The sequence below is a fragment of the Salvelinus fontinalis genome, chromosome 19 (genome assembly GCF_029448725.1).
Source record: "Salvelinus fontinalis isolate EN_2023a chromosome 19, ASM2944872v1, whole genome shotgun sequence".
Classification (NCBI taxonomy): domain Eukaryota; kingdom Metazoa; phylum Chordata; class Actinopteri; order Salmoniformes; family Salmonidae; genus Salvelinus; species Salvelinus fontinalis.
The window spans coordinates 23,262,008-23,278,942 of record NC_074683.1 but is presented as its reverse complement, the minus strand read 5'-3'; the positions used below and the strand labels follow the sequence as shown (position 1 = coordinate 23,278,942).

Below are 16,935 nucleotides of genomic sequence, written 5' to 3'. Positions count from 1 at the left end.
GGAACTCCCTTCCTCACCTAACATAAACCAATCATGTCAATGTGGAGCTATACCTCCACATTATTTCTCATTTTGAGAGGTGCACACACTGCACAATGATGTGGTATGGAGCACAATATGGCCTCTGCGTGCCTCTGGAGGCCCCACACGTGCATCACACCATCAATACGCCGCCTCCGACCACATTTTCGGATAATGCATAAATTGGCTCTTACTGAAGCTGATCTTTTTGAGTCTTTCAGTCAAAATGAACAAGTTAACAAACAGATCACCGACCATATGTTACGCACGCCTCTAAGAAGAGGGAACGCAACATCCTGCTACAACTAAACTCCCCGTGAAGTGAAAGAGGTATGGGACTGTAGGTGCGAATAAGGATGACAAAAGGCAGAGAATGTACCGCTTACTAGGAATTTATTCCTTCACACGGTAATATGGGGAAAAGGGGCTGGACGGGACCAAAGCAAAGAAAGTAAATATCAAAGCCCCCTCTCCTACCTTACCTGCCTACCCACTACTTACCTAACTTAGCACCATCTTGTGCGCTAACCAAAATACAGGGGGTGGTCCACCCAGGTCTTACCTAGTGTGCCTAGACAGTGAATATACTACGGGTATATGTATGCCCGCAGGCCTCTTGCCTAAGCACTCCCTAGGTGCCTTCCCCTTCCCCCCTGGGAACAATGAAACAGAATAGTAAACAATTTCACAAACAAACTGAGAAACACAGGACATCAAATAAGCTCTATCTGACTGAGCAACAAACTAACACAGCACATACCAAAGCTGCTCCCAGCAACAACTAACACAGTAAACAACCCCACCATACCCCACCATAATCCCACCATACGTTCTCCGCTATGCAATCTGGTTTCCAAGCTGGTCATGGGTGCACATCAGCCACGCTCAAGGTCCTAAACGATACCATAACTGCCATCGATAAAAGACAATACTGTGCAGCCGTATTCATCGACCTGGCCCAGGCTTTCAACTCTGTCAATCACCATATTCTTATCGGCAAACTCAACAGCCTTGGTTTCTCAAAAGACTGCCTCGCCTGGTTCACCAACTACTTCTCAGACAGAGTTCAGTGTGTCAAATCGGAGGGCCTGTTGTCCGGTCCTCTGGCAGTCTCTATAGGGATGCCACAGGGTTCAATTCTCGGGCCGACTCTTTTCTCTGTATACCTCAATGATGTCGCTCTTGCTGCTGGTGATTCTCTGATCCACCTCTATGCAGACGACACCATTCTGTATACTTCGGGCCCTTCTTTGGGCACTGTGTTAACTAACCTCCAGACGAGCTTCAATGCCATACAACTTTCCCGTGGCCTCCAACTGCTCTTAAATGCAAGTAAAACTAAATGCATGCTCTTCAACCAATCGCTGCCCGCACCTGCCCGCCCGCCCAGCATCACTACTCTGGACTAGAGGTCAACCGATTAATCGGAATGGCCGATTAATTAGGGCCGATTTCAAGTTTTCATAACAATCGGAAATCGATATTTTTGGGTGCCGATTTGACGATTTTTATATATTTTTTATATATTTTTTACACCTTTTATTTAACTTGGCAAGTCAGTTAAGAACACATTCTTATTTTCAATGACGGCCTAGGAACGTTCTGCCTTGCAGAACGACAGATTTTTAACCTTGTCAGCTTGGGGGATCCAATCTTGCAACCTTACAGTTAACTTGATTAACACCTGATTGATTAACACCTGATTAACACCTGATTACATTGCACTCCACGAGGAGCCTGCCTGTTACGCGAATGCAGTAAGCTAAGGTAAGTTGCTAGCTAGCATTAAACTTATCTTATAAAAAACAATCAATCAATGACTGTCATTGCTTCAATGTGTACTTAACCATAAACATCAATGCCTTTCTTAAAATCAATACACAAGTATACAGTATATCACAAAAGTGAGTACACCCCTCACATTTTTGTAAATATTTGAGTATATCTTTTCATGTGACAACACTGAAGAAATGACACTTTGCTACAATGTAAAGTATTGAGTGTACAGCTTGTATAACAGTGTAAATTTGCTGTCCCCTTAAAATAACTCAACACACAGGCGTTAATGTCTAAACCGCTGGCAACAAAAGTGAGTACACCCCTAAGTGAAAATGTCCAAATTGGGCCCAAAGTGTCAATATTTTGTGTGGCCACCATCATTTTCCAGCACTGCCTTAACCCTCTTGGGCATGGAGTTCACCAGAGCTTCACAGATTGCCACTGGAGTCTGTTGAATTTTTGCCACTGAATTGCCACTGAATTTTACGTAATTATGACATAATATTGAAGGTTGTGCAATGTAACAGGAATATTTAGACTCATGGATGCCACCCATTAGATAAAATACGGAACGGAATAAACGTTTTGTTTTCGAGGTGATAGTTTCCGGATTAGTCAAAGGTATATGGTTTAGAGAGAAATAGTCGACGCGTTATAATTCCTGTAATAACTTGCGGCTGAATTTGAAAGGGGTTCCTTTGTTATTTTACCGTTCATGTCTTCCATAGAGAATGTCTTGATCTACTTCAAATAAGGTCTGTGTTTCGCGGAGGAGCAGACTGACAGGGGACCATGCAGACAAGCTCTGCTTTCTGCACTATAACCTAAAACTTCTTAACTGGGAATATTGAAGACCCATGAAAGCTGGTGATTCGTTTTAACATACGTTCTCATGTTATTTGAGACTAAATTGATTTTATTTATGTATTATATTAAGTTAAAATAAAAGTGTTCATTGTTCATGCGTCACTTGAGTGGGTTGAGTCACTGACGTGAACTTCCTGTCTGGGTTGGCGCCCCCCCTTGGGTTGTGCCGTGGCGGCGATCTTTGTGGGCTATACTCCGCCTTGTCTCAGGATGGTAAATTGGTGGTCGAAGATATCCCTCTAGTGGTGTGGGGGCTGTGCCTTGGCAAAGTGGGTGGGGTTATATCCTTCCTGTTTGGCCCTGTCCCGGGCCCTGTCCGGGACATTGTCGGATGGGGCCACAATGTCTCCTGACCCCTCCTGTCTCAGCCTCTAGTATTTATGAGGCATTAGTTTATGTGTAGGGGGGCTAGGGTCAGTTTGTTATATCTGGAGTACTTCTCCTGTCTTATCTGGTGTCCTGTGTGAATTTAAGTATGCTCTCGCTAATTCTCTCCTTCTCTCTTTCTTTCTCTCTCTCGGAGGACCTGATCCCTAGGACCATGCCTCAGGACGACCTGACATGATGAGTCCTTGCTGTCCCCAGTCCACCTGGCCGTGCTGCTGCTCCAGTTTCAACTGTCCTGCCTGCGGCTATGGAACCCTGACCTGTTCACCGGACGTGCTACCTGTCCCAGACCTGCTGTTTTCAACTCTCTAGAGACCGCAGGAGCGGTAGAGATACTCTTAATGATCGGCTATGAAAAGCAAACTGACATTTACTCCTGAGGTGCTGCGTCCTCGACAACTACTGTGATTATTATTATTTGACCATGCTGGTCATTTATGAACATTTGAACATCTTGGCCCTGTTCTGTTATAATCTCCACCCGGCACAGCCAGAAGAGGACTGGCCACCCCTCATAGCCTGGTTCCTCTCTAGGTTTCTTCCTAGGTTTTAGCCTTTCTAGGGAGTTTTTCCTAGCCACCGTGCTTCTACACCTGCATTGCTTGCTGTTTGGGGTTTTAGGCTGGGTTTCTGTACAGCACTTTGAGATATCAGCTGATGTACGAAGGGCTATGTAAATAAATTTGATTTGATTCATTCAGTATTGATGCACTTGTCATTATTACAAAATGTGTGTGTATGATATATATATATAAATGCATTTTTATTTTTTTATCGTCCGATTAATCGGTATCGGATTTTTTTGTCCTCCAATAATCGGTATCGGCGTTGAAAAATCATAATCGGTCGACCTCTACTCTGGACGGTTCTGACTTAGAATATATGGACAATTACAAATACCTAGGTATCTGGTTAGACTGTAAACTCTCCTTCCAGACTCACATTAAGCATCTCCCATTCAAAATGAAATCTAGAATCTAGAACCTATTTCGTAACAAAGCATCCTTCACTCATACTGCCAAACATACCCTCGTAAAACGGACTATCCTACCGATCCTTGACTTCGGCGATGTCAATTACAAAATAGCCTCCAACACTCTACTCAGCAAATAGGATGCAGTCTATCACAGTGCCATCCGTTTTGTCACCAAAGCCCCATATATTACCCACCACTGCGACCTGTATGCTCTCGTTGGCTGGCCCTCGCTTCATATTCGTCGCCAAACCCACTGGTTCCAGGTCATCTATAAGTCTTTGCTAGGTAAAGCCCCGCCTTATCTTAGGTCACTGGTCACCCTAGTAGCACCCACCCATAGCACGCGCTCCAGCAGGTATATTTCACTGGTCACCCCCAAAGCCTATTCCTCATTTGGCCGCCTTTCCTTCCAGTTCTCTATTGCCAATGACTGGAACGAATTTCAAAAATCACTGAAGCTGGAGCCTCATATCTCCCTCACTAACTTTAAGCATCAGCTGTCAGGGCAGCTCACAGACCATTACACCTGTACAAAGCCCATCTGTAAATAGCCCATTCAACTACCTCATCCCCATATTGTTTTTTTCCTCCTTTGCACCCCAGTATCTCTACTTGCACCCCAGTATCTCTACTTGCACATTCATCTACTGTACATCCATCACTCCAGTGTTTAATTGCTAAATTGTAATTATTTCGCCACTAGGGCCTATTTATTTCCTTACTTCCTTAATCTTACCTCATTTGCACACACTGTATATATATTTTTTCTATTGTGTTATTGACTGTACGTTTGTTTATTCCATGTGTAACTCTTTGTTGTTGTTTGTATCGCACTGCTTTGCTTTATCTTGGCCAGGTCGCAGTTGTAAATGAGAACATGTTCTCAACTGGCCTACCTGCTTAAAAAAAGGTGAAAAATAAAAATATAACTAATCAATTTGTTAATTTGAGTCAGTCGGCCTAAAAGCCAACTTGATCCGAAATGTGGTCGGAGAGTCATATTTCTACATGCTTCTCATTTACATGTCATTCACAATAAGGGGCTTATTGGAGCTGTCATCAGTGACAGACTTGTAAAAATGTGCTTTAAACATTGTACATTTGTTAATTGATAGGCATACAAATAAGATTATTTCTTGATACAGTTTAAGCAAGGTCTATTTTTTGTTTTTAAGTTAACCTTTATTTAACTAGGCAAGTCAGAAACTCTTATTCACAATGACGGCCTACTCCGGCCAAACCCGGACAACGCTGGGCCAATTTGTGTACCAGTCAAAAGTTTAGACACATCTATTCATTCCAGGGTTTTTCTTTATTTTTACTATTTTCTACATTGTAGAATAATAGTGAAGACATCAAAACTATGAAATAACACACATGGAATCATATAGTAACCAAAAAAAGTGTTAAACAAATTTAAATATATGTATATTTGAGATTCTTCAAAGTAGCCACCCTTTGCCTTGATGACAGCTTTGCACACTCTTGGCATTCTCTCAACCAGCTTCATGAGGTAGTCATCTAGATAGCATTTCAATTAACAGGTGTGCCTTGTTAAAAGTTCATTTGTGGAATATCTTTCCTTCTTAATGCGTTTGAGCCAATCAGAAGTGTTGTGACAAGGTAGGGGTGGTATATAGAAGATAGCCCTATTTGGTAAAAGACCAAGTCCATATTATGGCAAGAACAGCTCAAATAAGCAAAGAGAATCGACAGTCCATCATTACTTTAAGACATGACAGTCAGTCAATTTGGAAGATTTCAAGAACTTTTACAGTTCCTTCAAGTACAGTCACAAAAAAACCATCAAGAGCTATAATAAAACCGTTTCTCATGAGGACCACCACAGGAAAGGAAGACCCAGAGTTACCTCTGCTACAGAAGATAAGTTCACCTAAGAAATTGCAGCCCAAATAAATGCTTCAGGGACAGAAACATCAACTGTTTAGGGGAGACTGCATGAATAAGGCCTTCATTTTTTTAAACTAAGCAAGTGAGTTAAGAAAAAAGTAATATTTTCAATGATGGCCTAGGAACAGTGGGTTAACACGATTGTTCAGGTGCAGAATGAGAGATTTGGACTTTGTCAGCCTGGGCCGAGGAGACGCACCGGAGACCAGGAGCGCTGAGCCGGTACAATCCATCCTGGCTGAATGCCCACCCTAGCACGGCAACTGCGGGAAGCTGGAACAGAGCGCACCGGGCTATGAATGAGCACTGGAGACACCGTGCGCATCAAAGCATAACACGGTGCCTGACCGGTCACACGCTCCCCACGGTAAGCACGGGGAGTTGGCTCAGGTCTAAACCCTGACTCCGCCAATCTCCCCGTGTGTCCCCCCCATTTTATAGGGGAGCTGCCTCTCGGGCTTCCGTTGTGGTCTCAACTCCTCTTAGCGTCGCCGTTCCTCTCTCGCTACCTCTGCCTGCTTCCATGGCAGGGTCTTGTCCCCTGCCATTACGTCCTCCCAGGTCCAGGATGTTCTCCACTCAATTTTCTCCCGGGCCCGGGATCCCTGCTCCTCCTGGCCACGCTGCTTGGTCCTTTAATGGTGGGATGTTCTGTAACACCTGTCGTCGGAATGAGACCAAAGCGCAGCGTGGAAAGTGCTCATGATTTAATGTTCAAAAAACACTCAAACAAAATGACAACAGGTGAAAACGAATGCGCACAGTTCTGTAAGGCAAAAACACTAAACAGAAAACAGCATCCCACAAAACCCAAACGGAAAATGACAACTTATATATGATCCCTAATCAGAGACAACGATAGACAGCTGCCTCTGATTGGGAACCACACTAACATAGAAATAAGGAAAGTAGAATGCCCACCCTAGTCACACCCTGACCTAACCAAAATAGAGAATAAAAACCTCTCTATGGCCAGGGCATGACACATACAATCAAAGAAGGGAGCGTCTCCACCGCACAGCAGCCTCTGCAGCGCTTGTGAAGGCTGTTTAGGGGGCTGAATTTGTCCTGATCCACCTGAGGCTGCAGCTGGGGCAGGCAAGAGGAGGAGATGCCAATTATGCCCCCCAAAGGACTGTAAAACAAATACTATGTGCTGCACATGTAAGAAATACATCTGCAAAGTCCATGCACACACACTTGCATATTGTCCTACATGTGCAAATTAGATTTGATTGATTTATGTTCTTCACGTTTTTGTTTTGTATCTATTATCTTATTTTATTCTTATTTATTGTTGTTGTTTATACACCTTGTGGGTGGGGACAATGTTTTTTTTTAAATGGGAGAAGACTAGTATTTTGTATTTGAGTTCCTCATTGTATAGTATATAAGAACATATCACTATGTTGCCAAAAAAGTTCAAGACTGTTATTGTTTCCCTTCAAAAAAATGCATTCAAAACTACTTTCTGCACATTTCTGCTTGTAACGATGTACGCTGAGAGTTGGGAAGCAGGTTCAGGGAGTGAATACATTTAGTTAATAAACGAACAAAACAAGAAACACAAGCAGTGCACCGACATGGAACAGAAACAGAAACGATGACGACTGGGGAAGAAACCAAAGGGAGTGACATATACAGTGGCTTGCGAAAGTATTCACACCCCCTTGGCATTTTTCCTATTTTGTTGCCTTACAACCTAAAATTCAAATAGATTTTTGGGGTGTTTGTATCATTTGATTTACATAACATGCCTACCACTTTGAAGATGCAAAATAAAAAAAATAGTGAAACAAACAAGAAATAAGACCAAAAAAACTGAAAACTTGAGCGTGCATAACTATTCACCCCCCCAAAGTCAATACTTTGTAGAGCCACCTTTTACAGAAATAACAGCTGCAAGTCTCGTAAGGTATGTCTCTATAAGCATGGCACATCTAGCCACTGCGATTTTTGCCCATTTTTCAAGGCAAAACTGCTCAAGCTCCTTCAAGTTGGATGGGTTCCACTGGTGTACAGAAATATTTAAGTCGTACCACAGATTCTCAATTGGATTGAGGTCTGGGCTTTGACTAGACCATTCCAAGACATTTCAATGTTTCCCCTTAAACCACTCGAGTGTTGCTTTAGCAGTATGCTTAGGGTCATTGTCCTGCTGGAAGATGAACCTCCATCCCAGTCTCAAATCTCCGGTAGACTGAAGTTTCCCTCAAGAATTTCCCTGTATTTAGCACCATCCAACATTCCTTCAATTCTGACCAGTTTCCCAGTCCCTGCCGATGAAAAACATCCCCACAGCATGGTGCTGCCACCATGCTTCACTGTGGGGATAGTGTTCTTGGGGTGATGAGAGGTGTTGGGTTTGTGCCAGACATAGTGTTTTCCTTGATGGCCAAAAGCTACATTTTTGTCTCATCTGACCAGAGTACTGACCAGAGTTACATATGTTTAGGGAGTCTCCCACATACCTATTGGCGAACACGAAATGTGTTTACTTATTTTTTTCTTTAAGCAATGGCTTTTTTCTGGCCACTCTTCCGTAAAGCCCAGCTCTGTGGAATGTACGGCATAAAGTTGTCCTATGGACAGATACTCCAATCTCCGCTGTGGAGCTTTGCAGCTCCTCCAGTGATGATCCATGGCCCGAAGCCTCCAGTGATGATCCATGGCACGAAGCCTCCAGTGATGATCCATGGCACGAAGCCTCAAGTGATGTTCCATGGCCCGAAGCCTCCAGAGTCGATCAGTGGTCCGGAGCCTCCAGCGACGGTCCCCTGTCCGGAGCCTCCAGCGACGGTCCCCAGTCCGGAGCCTCTGGCGATGATCTGCGGCCCGGTTCCTCCAGTGAAGGTCCATGCACCAGGGCCGCCACCAAAGCGGAGGGAGGTCTATGTCCCGCACCGGAGCCGCCGTGAATGGATGCCCACCCTGACCCTCCCCTTTAGAGTCAGGTTTTGCGGCCGGAGTCCGCACCTTTGGGGAGGGGGGGGGGGGGGGGGGGGGGGGGGTACTGTCACGCCCTGGCCATAGAGAGGTTTTTATTCTCTATTTTGGTTAGGTCAGGGTGTGACTAGGGTGGGCATTCTACTTTCCTTATTTATATGTTAGTGTGGTTCCCAATCAGAGGCAGCTGTCTGTTGTCTCTGATTGGGGATCATATATAAGTTGTCATTTTCCGTTTGGGTTTTGTGGGATGTTGTTTTCTGTTTAGTGTTTTTGCCTTACAGAACTGTGCGCTTTTGTTTTCACCTGTTGTCATTTTGTTTGAGTGTTTTTGAACATTTAATCATGAACACTTTCCACGCTGCGCTTTGGTCATATTCCGACGACAGGCGTTACAGTATGGGGTTACAAGTGCCTTTCACAGCTGCTCCAGGAACACCCTCCTCTTGTTCTCGCTTATCAGGCATCCAGATAGGGTTGATCTTGTTCCATACTACGAAGGCATTGTATGAGGACACATCAATGGTGTTATGGAAGATGACCAGGGGCCAGCGGGCACTAATCCTTCTGCAGCTATAAGTGACAATCACCTTGTCCAGGTTGTTCACGCCTCCTTTATTGTGGTTGTAGTCCGTGATGATGGCTGGCTTCCTGTTCTCATGATCACTGATCTCAGCCGTTTTGTGCAGTGTGCTCAAGAGGACCGCATTCTTGTTCCTCTTTGGGAGGTAAGAATCTAGAGTGGTGGTGGTGGTGAAGGCAAACTTTGATTAGAAGGCCTGTCTCCCCCTTGTTGCGAGGAGTGCAGGGGCGAGCTCAGACTTGTTCTTTCTAACTGTGCCAACCATGGTGATCCTCCTCTTCAGGAGCTGCTGGCTGAGTTCAATCAGTAGCAAACAATCTCAATTTCTCATTGTGTGTGTGTGTGTCTTTGTAGTTATTGTGGTGTGTAAATTCTTTTATAACTGCCGGGTCAAAGATGACCCTAAGACAATCTTTGTACCCTGGTGGTGTACAGCTTTCATGGAAATATGAACAAAGGCGATGTTTCACTTTTTATAATGTTGGGGTCACTCTAGGAAAAGTCATTAAATTTCAAGTTGGAAAAAATATCATATATATACATATGATATTTATACATATACATATACATATATATTCTCTGCTGTTAAACATAGTGGCGGGTCATTTTTGACCCTTAAGACAACACAAGGGTTAAGACAGTTGATGAGGTAATAAAACATGTATAAGTTACAGTCTTCAAGAATCAATGTCTATATATCAATAATTGTACAGTCCACAAATTTTTAGTACCAATCCCATATTGTCCCTTTAAATAAATGCAGTAAAATAGTTTCAGGCCTACACATCATCATCATATTATGTAAAGTACTTCCATATCTCACCACTGTTTTATTGGGAATCTGTAAATGAGTCACAATAGTTGCATAGTCTGTTGATGATTTCTTCACACAAAAGTTGCAGCTGTACAGTCCTGTGTTTCGGGAATTGTGCACAGCTTCAGGATCTGTGCCCGACTTTAGTACCATAACATGCTTCCCGAGTGAGGGTTGTAAACAGTATCACTATACGCACATATCAAAGCACTGTCAGAATTATGCATGCAACAAATTCCTTAGTATTCCATAAGTTTAACTTGTAGTGAATGCAAAATACAGTCGGCACACAACGCTGATACCAGTGTACAACTTCATCTAATTAAGTCAAGTTGAAACTAGTTTAAAAGTTCTAGCGTACCTCAGTCAGCTGACTGACGAGCAGGCAACTACTACAGCCTTGTGTGGTGTTTGTTATGCTAGCTTGAATGCTTGTGACTCTTTGGAAACGTTGTTAATGTCCATATCAATTAACATTAGCTAACTAGCTATATTCTAACATAACAGCTTTCCACTTATCTGTAGCTATCCGATTATGTTGCCTTCAAAAAAATGACAAATTGGGTAGGTAACGTCTCTAATTGAACCCATTGAGAAGTAACAAAGATATAGATGTTGCTTATGTGTAAGAATTTACCAACATTATCAAAGTCTGACTGCAGCTTTCTTCATCAATACAAATATGCACTTAAAAGAAATGGTATCAAGAAACTTGATATCAAGAAACGCCCATACCAAAAAAAAAAGAATTAGGATTAGCAGTGGAAACGAAAACCCACTTGCAGTCTGAAGCACACAGTATCCACTCGTGCTCCCGGGGTTCCATGCCACCGAGACACAGTCAATGTTTGCAGACGACAGCAGGGAGGCAGAGTCACCTTTGCTCCTGACAGTCTCTGAGACAAGAGCCGCGGTTGAACAAAGACTGACGTACCTGGAGACAGACAAAGACCGAAAGGAACAATTAGTAGGCTACATCTCGGAAATGGCAGCTTAAACAACTTGAGACCAGAGCCAGTGTGGACAATCTGTACAAAAAAACTAAAACACAAAAGAACGGTGTGTGATTTAATATGTGTGTGTGAGTGTGTATGTTTGTGTGTGTAGCCTACCTGTGGGGAGCTGCTCATCATCAGCTCTATGAAGTTCCTTCAGCTGCTCTTGGGGGTGTTCCCATCTCCGTCTAGCCCCTCCCACCTGGCATCCTCTGTCAGAGAGCTGGACAGAAGAGCCCTCTGGGAGCCCCGGAATGTCCTTCTACTTCCCCTCATCTGCACCCGGCCAGCTAACACACCAGAGCCTGTCTCTATTGCTGGAGCTGACTATATCCTCCTCCTGTCTCTCAGCTTCACCTTTCCACCAGAAAAGGTTTCATCACTAATTGTGTCTTTAGTGAGGACCATGATGATTCCCATTTGATTCATGTCATTATCAAGCCTAGATCGGGTATCAGGTGCATTTGAGTCTTTTTCAGGTGAATCACATTTATCCCTAGAATTTCTGTTGTCATCTCGGCTGACACCGCTGCTCCCATCTCATTCTCCCGGTTCAGATAGTGCTGCGCTATCCCCACAACACTCTCCCTCATCATCGTCAGGATCTGTGCGCATCACTGAGATTGTGCTGCTCTCCATCAAACACAAATTTCACTTCATCCTCCAGCTTCACGAAAGCAGTTTAACTTTTCATTGTACAGTGTTTTCTTTGACGGAACAATTTTTCACATTGATTCAAAATTATCAATCAGGTCTATGTTTGACCACCCCTCCTCTCTGTTAGGAACTGCAGCATGGCTTGTTCTGTGGACTCAGTCGCCGTTTAGAATAGTGGAAATGACTAACATGATAATAACGATTTAAAAACCAATGACATCATCCTCATTCCTGCTCTCTGATTCTCTCCTTTAAAGAGTCACTTCTGGTCAGTAGGAAAATTAAAACATTCAAAGAAATGTTTATTTCTATACTTTTTCTAAATATATATATTAATTTATAGGCAATTTAAAAAGGAATATTCTACAAAAAGAAAATAAGGGACTTCTCTGACATGCTCTAAGAAGCGGTTGGGTCTGAAATTGATCACAGTGGCCATTTTGGAGGTCCATTTAAAATTAACAGAGGTTCAGTCCCTGACATCACCATAATGGCAGCAGGGGGAGGTTTTGATTTGGATAATACCAATTCTTGTGTTGGAAGAACGATACTTTTTTCTTAATCAACAATAAAGTTTATTTGCTATCACTAAAGTACGGTGGCCCTTCAGGATAACAATACAGTGGGTCAAAAGACCCACACAGCAAACTCACAGGAGCTAAATAACGAACATAACACCCCCCCGCCCTGCCCAAAAGCCAATTTATGAAAGGTAGTATCAAAGGCCTGAAAATGCCCAGGACGTGCACGAGCCCTGACAGGTCTGGGAGCAGTGGTCACGTTCGGTGTGTTCACGGGAACACGAACCCTGCTTAGACAGCTGGTGTGCCAACGAGGTCCATCTGACAGTTGAAATATCACTGAGCCCAGTTGACGACTGACCTGACTTGGAGAGCACCAGAACGTGCTCAGTTTCTTGGCTCGATGAGGACAACGTGCCCTGGCCCAGTCAGACATCTCAGTGATTGGTGGCTGAGCTTTATGCTTCTTGTCGAACCTCTGCTTCATGTCGTGCTGAGGCTTCCTCATTAAAGACCCAACTGCTGAGCGAGGTAGCAGTGCCCTTGGTGGGTGAAGTCTGGTAAGGGGCAGCACAAGCTCGCACCCCAACATGAGTGAGGCGGGGGAGGCTCCCATAGTGGAATGACAAGCTGCGCATTAGTGAAAAAGGGTCTGGGAGACTGCAGTACCCAGACAGCACCCTTTGGCTGTGCACGCACAGTCCATTTTTTAGGGATTGATTACATCTTTCCACCTCCCATTCACCTGCGGGTGATAGAAAGCAGTATGGCTGTGGGTGACACTTTTGGCTGCGAGATGAGGTGAAGTGTTTCGACAGGAACCGGGGTCATTGTCTCTGGTAATGGCCTGAGGCAGGTCCCAGGGAGCAAAGAGCTGATCAATAAAATTGACTATGGTCTCCGCTGTGACTGTGCCCATTGCTGTGACTCGGGCCATTTCGAGTGAGGATCATGCAGCACCACAAGGAACCTGTCCCTCCCCACAGACATCAAACTTTAGGTGCCCACAAGGCCTAGCTGGTCAGTCCAGAGGATGTAGAGGGGGAAGGGCAGGTGGGCCAGTCTTCCCACTGATGTGACATGACGTGCAGGACCTGACAAGCTCTTCACGGCCACAATCTATGCCAGGCCTCCCCACCATGTCACGACACCTCTGTTTCAGTTTGACGATGCAGAGATGACCTTCGTGCATCACCGCCCTTACACAACCCCTGAGGGCCGAAGGGATCACTGCACAGTGGCCGTGTGCGATGCAGGCATCACCCCAGCATGATACTTTGTTTTTCATCCGTGAGAATGACTCCAGTTCTGATGGGACACAGGAAGGCCATCTGTTCTTGATGTACTCAATGAGTGTGTTAAATTATGATTCTGCAGTCGACGTGTCCTCCAGTTCCTGCAGAGACACCGTGATTTATAGAGGAGAGTAGACGAGATGCACCAACTCCTCTTCACCATCTGTCACCATCTGAGTAGATGGGGCGGGACAGGAACTCTACTACAACATTGTATTTTCCTGGAGTGAACTGTATTTGGAAATTGTTGTAGGCAATCTGACCGCCTAGGGGAGAGAGAGGGGCCTGTGTCCCCTGCCAGTGGTGGACATCAGGGCTGTCAGGGCTTGATGGTCTGTTCTGAGAGAGATGGTCTGTTCTGAGACCATAAAGGTCACTCCTTCACCCTGCCACTGCTGAGGCGTCGCAAGTGTGGGGCAGTTCAAGTGGAAATGAGCCAGGGTCGGACACGTGGTGAGCAGATGTTTTAGCTCCTTGCTCACAGCCTGACAGGCCGGAGTACAGTTCCAAGGAGCATCCTGCTTAAGAAGCTGTTGCAGCGGTAATGTGATCCAAGAGTATTTTGGTAGAAACCGCATGAAGTAGGTGGTCATACCTAGGAATGATGCCAACTGTGAAGCTAATGTGTGGGCGGGCACTTTGAGGATAGAATACACAATCGACTGCAGTGGAGAGATGCCATTGGATGACACCCGGACCCCACAAAGTCTATGGCTGACACTAAGAACTCAGTCTTTCTTGTACCTGGGTGTTGGATGTTTTTTCAATCCGCTGATCTTTTATCAGTTCCCTTGTATTGCGCCAAAAAATGACACATCTGTGCCAAAGCTTTCAAATCAGCAACAAACTGTCTATCTGACTCACTAATTCACTGATGTCTTTGTTTGAACAGAAGCAGTCTCAGTAGAACATTTAGAGATTTCAAAAATGTTTAGCTGCTATTGTTTTTTCGTATGAGACTGCAGGATTCAAAGTGCTGAAATTGCGGCGCCCTTCTTCTCTGAGGCAGTGTAGGAGGATAGCACGTTTCCTGGTGCCGCCAACGGTATCCAGTCCTATGGAGAGAAGGTACATTTCAAACTAGCCTTTCCATTGCTCCCAGGGAATGACAGGATTGCCTGGTTGAGGTAGAAACGGGCCCGGAGGAGGCAGAAAGATGGTGGGGATGACAGGTGCGGGATCAGCAATCCTGGACGGCAATAGTTTTTGTAAGCACAACGTTATCTACGTGCAAAACAAAACGCTGCAGTTCACAATGCATACATGAAGTGCAGCCTAAGTCTACATGGCAAAAATCCAAAATATTCCATAAAATTACATTTTATTTGTGTGAATATCAGGGTCAAATGTATAAGTCAACTAATTATTGACCAGTAGGCCTTGTTTGTTTGATTGCGGCTGACTGTTGACATAGTTGAAAGGTTAATCAGAAAATCTATCAGGAATCTGAATAAACTCAGTTCCTCTCTGTTAGAACTTATACAGAGAGGAACTTAGAACCTTGGTAGATATTTTTTATTGATCACTGAAACTATGGACGATAAAGTGTTATTGGATAACGATTTTAATATCTAAACAAAAGTTGTATTTTTCATGATTAGATCTGCCTCCATCTGTTTGTTTTCTCTGCCGTGTCTTGGGCATTGTTGATATCTGTGGCTGCAGTGTGATACTGAGACACTAGAGGGCGCTAAGTAACTGCCAAGAGAAACTGACCTGCACTATAATATATTTCTTCCTCAAAAATTATTTCTTATCCTCATTCTATAATTTATACAATGGTGATTTAGTTCTTCCCAGTTCTGGAAGAGATGTAAACATGACATTGTGCACTTGTGTTTGAACATCAGTCGTGTTAGACTACAGGACGTTCTATGGCGAAATGAGGTGTGACAGTGGCTCTTTGTGAAACTCCTCTCAATGGAATACTCAGAATAAAAACAAAACAAAAGAAAACAAGTTATTTTCATCAACTTCTTATCATCTTATCAAGATTGTTTTTCCTTACAACGATTTTTCACGTGATGTGTCTGTAGACTATAAAAGGTGTTTTCTGCCGTACTGAGATGATCTATTGTCTGCAGTGTTCCCTTCATGAAGCTCTATGCACTTCACCTTCTCCTGTCAGCCGGCTCTGCTGCCTGTAGCGATGTGCAGTTGCAAAATAATCATTCTTTTTGAACGACTCTTTTTACTGACTCGAGTCATAATTCATTTTTCTGAGGGACTTGTTCATTTCAGTCGTTCATTTGACCAGTGTTCGTGCTGGTCGCAATGAGTCCTACAGCAGGATTAATACACGACGAGCATCCGGCTCAGTGGCTCAAGATACATGCTCTGAGTCCGACCATCAAATGTCTTTCAGCCTCTCTTCAACGAGCTCGAGAACGAATCGTTTGGAGCGGGGGCTGCAGTTCGCAAGCATGTTGCATCATGCACAGCATCATGCTGTGGGATGTTTTTCAGTGACAGGGACTGGGAGACTAGTCAGGATCGAGGGAAAGATGAATGGAGCGAAGTACAGAGATCCTTGACGAAAACCTGCTCCAGTGTGTTCAGCACCTCAGACAGAGACGAAGGTTCACCTTCCAACAGGACAACGACCCTAAGAACACAACCAAGACAACACAGGAGTGGCTTCGGGACAAGTCTCTAAATGTCCTTGAGTGGCCCAGCCAGAGCCTGGACTTCAACCCGATTGCCCATCTTTGGAGAGACCTGAAAATAGCTGTGCAGCGATGCTCCCCATCCAATCTGACAGAGTTTGAGAGGATCTGCAGAGAAGAATGAGAGAAACTCCCCAAATACAGGTGTGCAAAGCTTGTATCTTCATACCCAATAAGACTCGAGGCTGTAATTGCTGCCAAAAGTGCTTCAACAAATACTTATGTAAATGTTTCAGTTTTTTTATTTTTAACACATTTACAAAATTGTATACAAACCTGTTTTTGCTTTGTCATTATGGCATATTGTGTGTAGGTTGATGAGAGGAAAACATTATTTAATACATTTTAGAATAAGGCTGTAATGTAACAAAATGTGAAAAAAGTCAAGGGGTCTGAATACTTTCCGAATGCACTGTATATTTACAGTACGAGTCAAAGTTTTGGACACACCTATTTTATTTTTTACTATTTTCTAAATTGTAGAATAATAGTGAAAACATGAAAACTATGAAATAAC

At 44.0% G+C, this 16,935-nt stretch overlaps 1 pseudogene; it reads right to left on the bottom strand.

The window, feature by feature from the left end:
• Positions 1-6,192: 6,192 nt before the first annotated feature.
• Positions 6,193-12,965, bottom strand: LOC129817030 (uncharacterized; annotated as a pseudogene).
• Between the last annotated feature and the right edge of the window lie 3,970 nt (positions 12,966-16,935).